Below are 5,000 nucleotides of genomic sequence, written 5' to 3'. Positions count from 1 at the left end.
AACTTAATGTAGTGTTATAGGGTTAATGTAGTGTTATATACTTAATGTAGTGTTATAGGGTTAATGTAGTGTTATAGGGTTAATGTAGTGTTATAGGGTTAATGTAGTGTTATAGGGTTAATATAGTTTTATAGGGTTAATGTAGTGTTATAGGGTTAATGTAGTGTTATAGGGTTAATGTAGTGTTATAGGGTTAATGTAGTGTTATAGGGCTAATGTAGTGTTATAGGGTTAATGTAGTGTTATAGGGTTAATGTAGTGTTATAGGGTTAATGTAGTGTTATAGGGCTAATGTAGTGTTATAGGTTAATGTAGTGTTATAGGGTTAATGTAGTGTTATAGGGTTAATGTAGTGTTTATAGGGCTAATGTAGTGTTATAGGGTTAATGTAGTGTTATAGGGTTAATGTAGTGTTATAGGGTTAATGTAGTGTTATAGGGCATTTATAAATGTCTGTCCCGTCTGTGTCACAGAGCTCTGTAGTGGCTAGTCGCCTGACTGTTGTTTTATTCTACTTCTTTATTATCATTTATTGTTATTATTTATTATTTATTATTATTTCTATGTAGGGTTCATGTAGTGTTATAGGGTTAATGTAGTGTTATATACTTAATGTAGTGTTATAACTTAATGTTAGTGTTTATAGGGTTAATGTAGTGTTATATACTTAATGTAGTGTTATAGGGTTAATGTAGTGTTATAGGGTTAATGTAGTGTTATATACTTAATGTAGTGTTATAGGGCTAATGTAGTGTTGTAGGGTTAATGTAGGTTATAGGGCTAATGTAGTGTTGTAGGGTTAATGTAGTGTTATAGGGTTAATGTAGTGTTATATAACTTAATGTAGTGTTATAGGGCTAATGTAGTGTTATAGGGTTAATGTAGTGTATAGGGTTAATGTAGTGTTATATACTTATGTAGTGTTTATAGGGTTAATGTAGTGTTATATACTTAATGTAGTGTTATAACTTAATGTAGTGTTATAGGGTTAATGTAGTGTTATATACTTAATGTAGTGTTATAGGGTTAATGTAGTGTTATATACTTAATGTAGTGTTATAGGGCTAATGCAGTGTTATAGGGTTAATGTAGTGTTATAGGTTAATGTAGTGTTATAGGGTAATGTAGTGTTTATAGGGTTAATGTAGTGTTATAGGGTTAATGTAGTGTTATAGGGTTAATGTAGTGTTATAGGGTTAATGTAGTGTTATAGGGTTAATGTAGTGTTATAGGGTTAATGTAGTGTTATAGGGTAATGTAGTGTTGTAGGGTTAATGTAGTGTTATAGACTTAATGTAGTGTTATAGGGTAATGTAGTGTTATAGGGTTAATGTAGTGTTGTAGGGTTAATGTAGTGTTATAGACTTAATGTAGTGTTATAGGGCTAATGTAGTGTTATAGGGTTAATGAGTGTTATAGGGTTAATGTAGTGTTATAGGGTTAATGTAGTGTTATAGGGTTAATGTAGTGTTGTAGGGTTAAGTAGTGTTATAGACTTAATGTAGTGTTATAGGGCTAATGTAGTGTTATAGGGTTAATGTAGTGTTATAGGGTTAATGTCGGTGTTATAGGGTTAATGTAGTGTTATAGGGTAATGTAGTGTTATAGAGTTAATGTAGTGTTATAGGGTAATGTAGTGTTGTAGGGCTAATGTAAGTGTTATAGGGTTAATGTAGTGTTGTAGGGCTAATGTAGTGTTATAGGGTTAATGTAGTGTTATAGAGTTAATGTAGTGTTATAGGGTTCATGTAGTGTTGTAGGCTATGTAGTGTTATAGGGTTAATGTAGTGTTTATAGGGCTAATGTAGTGTTATAGGTTAATGTAGTGTTATAGGGTAATGTAGTGTTATAGGGTTAATGTAGTGTAATAGGGTTAATGTAGTGTTATAGGGTTAATGTAGTGTTATAGGGTTAATGTAGTGTTATATGGTTAATGTAGTGTTATAGGGTTAATATGTTAGAGTGTTAATAGGGTATAGGTTAATGTAGTGTTATAGGGTTAATGTAGTGTTATAGGGTTAATGTAGTGTTATAGGGCTAATGTAGTGTTATAGGGCTAATGTAGTGTTGTAGGGTTAATGTAGTGTTATAGGGTTCATGTAGTGTTATAGGGCTAATGTAGTGTTATAGACTTAATGTAGTGTTATAGGGTAATGTAGTGTTATAGGGTTAATGTAGTGTTATAGGGTTAATGTAGTGTTATAGGGCTAATGTAGTGTTATAGGGTTAATGTAGTGTTATAGGGTTCATGTAGTGTTATAGGGCTAATGTAGTGTTATAGCCTTAATGTAGTGTTATAGGGTTAATGTAGTGTTATATACTTAATGTAGTGTTATAACTTAATGTAGTGTTATGTACTTAATGTAGTGTTATAGGGTTAATGTAGTGTTATATACTTAATGTAGTGTTATAACTTAATGTAGTGTTATGTACTTAATGTAGTGTTATAGGGTTAATGTAGTGTTATAGGGTTAATGTAGTGTTATAGGGTTAATGTAGTGGTTATAGGGTTACTGTAGTGTAATAGGGTTAATGTAGTGTATAGGGTTAATGTAGTGTTATAGGGTTAATGTAGTGTTATAGGGTTTAATGTAGTGTAGTAGGGTTAATGTAGTGTTTATAGGGTTAATGTAGTGTTATAGGGTAGTGTAGTGTTATAGGGTAATGTAGTGTAATAGGGTTAATGTAGTGTTATAGGGTTAATGTAGTGTTATAGGGTTAATGTAGTGTTATAGCTTAATGTAGTGTTATAGGGTTCATGTAGTGTTATAGGGCAATGTAGTGTTATGGGTTAATGTAGTGTTATAGGGTTCATGTAGTGTTATAGGGCTAATGTAGTGTTATAGGGTTAATGTAGTGTTATAGCTTAATGTAGTGTTATAGACGTAATGTAGTGTTATAGGGCTAATGTAGTGTTATAGGGTTAATGTAGTGTTATAGCTTAATGCAGTGTTATAGGGTTAATGTAGTGTATAGGGTTAATGTAGGGTTATAGGGTTAATGTAGTGTTATAGGGTTAATGTAGTGTTATATACTTAATGTAGTGTTATCTACTTAATGTAGTGTTGTAGGGTTAATTGTAGTGTTATAGACTTAATGTAGTGTTATAGGGCTAATGTAGTGTTATAGGGTTAATGTAGTGTTATAGGGTTAATGTAGTGTTATAGGGTTAATGTAGTGTTATAGGGTTAATGTAGTGTTATAGAGTTAATGTAGTGTTATAGGGTTAATGTAGTGTTTGTAGGGCTAATGTAGTGTTTATAGGGTTAATGTAGTGTTGTAGGGCTAATGTAGTGTTATAGGGTTAATGTAGTGTTATAGAGTAAGTAGTGTTATAGGTTAATTTAGTGTTGTAGGGCTAATGTAGTGTTATAGGGTTAATGTAGTGTTATAGGGTAATGTAGTGTTAGGTTAATGTAGTGTTATAGGGTATGTAGTGTTATAGGGTAATGTAGTGTTATAGGGTTAATGTAGTGTAATAGGGTTAATGTAGTGTTATAGGGTTAATGTAGTGTTATAGGGGTTAATGTAGTGTATATGGTTAATGTAGTGTTATAGGGTTAATGTAGTGTTATAGGGTTAATGTAGTGTTATAGGGTTAATGTAGTGTTATAGGGTTAATGTAGTGTTATAGGGCTATGTAGTGTTATAGGGCTAATGTAGTGTGTAGGGTTAATGTAGTGTTATAGGGTTCATGTAGTGTTATAGGGCTAATGTAGTGTTATAGACTTAATGTAGTGTTATAGGGTAATGTAGTGTTATAGGGTTAATGTAGTGTTATAGGGTTAATGTAGTGTTATAGGGCTAATGTAGTGTTATAGGGTTAATGTAGTGTTATAGGGTTCATGTAGTGTTATAGGGCTAATTGTAGTGTTATAGCCTTAATGTAGTGTTATAGGGTTAATGTAGTGTTATATACTTAATTGTAGTGTTATAACTTAATGTAGTGTTATGTACTTAATGTAGTGTTATAGGGTTAATGTAGTGTTATATACTTAATGTAGTGTTATAACTTAATGTAGTGTTATGTACTTAATGTAGTGTTATAGGGTAATGTAGTGTGTTATAGGGTTAATGTAGTGTTATAGGGTTAATGTAGTGTTATAGGGTTAATGTAGTGTAATAGGGTTAATGTAGTGTTATAGGGTTAATGTAGTGTTATAGGGTTAATGTAGTGTTATAGGGTTAATGTAGTGTAGTAGGGTTAATGTAGTGTTATAGGGTTAATGTAGTGTTATAGGGTAGTGTAGTGTTATAGGGTAATGAGTGTAATAGGGTTAATGTAGTGTTATAGGGTTAATGTAGTGTTATAGGGTTAATGTAGTGTTATAGCTTAATGTAGTGTTATAGGGTTCATGTAGTGTTATAGGGCTAATGTAGTGTTATGGGTAATGTAGTGTTATAGGGTTCTGTAGTGTTATAGGGCTAATGTAGTGTTATAGGGTTAATGTAGTGTTATAGCTTAATGTAGTGTTATAGACGTAATGTAGTGTTATAGGGCTAATGTAGTGTTATAGGGTTAATGTAGTGTTATAGCTTAATGCAGTGTTATAGGGTTAATGTAGTGTTATAGGGTTAATGTAGGGTTATAGGGTTAATGTAGTGTTATAGGGTTAATGTAGTGTTATATACTTAATGTAGTGTTATATACTTAATGTAGTGTTATAGACTTAATGTAGTGTTATAGACTTAATGTAGTGTTATAGACTTAATGTAGTGTTATAGGGTTAATGTATTGTTATAGACTTAATGTAGTGTTATAGGGTTAATGTAGTGTTATAGGGTTAATGTAGTGTTATAGACTGTGTTATGTCCAACTTTGGCTCTCTTAGTTTTTCTGTTCAGACAAGATATTGTTTGTTTCGCATGATTAGTGTTTACAAATCTGCTGCCCAAATGGCACTCTATTCCCTATATAGTGCACTACTTTAGGCCAGAGTCCTATGGCACCCTATTCCCTATATAGTGCACTACTTTAGGCCAGAGTCCTATGGCACCCT

The 5,000-nt window shown here is 32.0% G+C and overlaps 1 protein-coding gene across 1 annotated transcript in view; it reads left to right on the top strand.

The window, feature by feature from the left end:
* The window catches only part of LOC109887480 (ankyrin-2-like), a 20,517-nt gene that overhangs the window by 14,233 nt on the left and 1,284 nt on the right, over window positions 1–5,000 (top strand). The window lies entirely within an intron of this gene.

Source organism: Oncorhynchus kisutch, unplaced genomic scaffold (genome assembly GCF_002021735.2).
Source record: "Oncorhynchus kisutch isolate 150728-3 unplaced genomic scaffold, Okis_V2 scaffold3069, whole genome shotgun sequence".
In the NCBI taxonomy this organism is placed as follows: Eukaryota; Metazoa; Chordata; class Actinopteri; order Salmoniformes; family Salmonidae; genus Oncorhynchus; species Oncorhynchus kisutch.
This window is presented reverse-complemented; position numbering and strand designations above follow the sequence as displayed.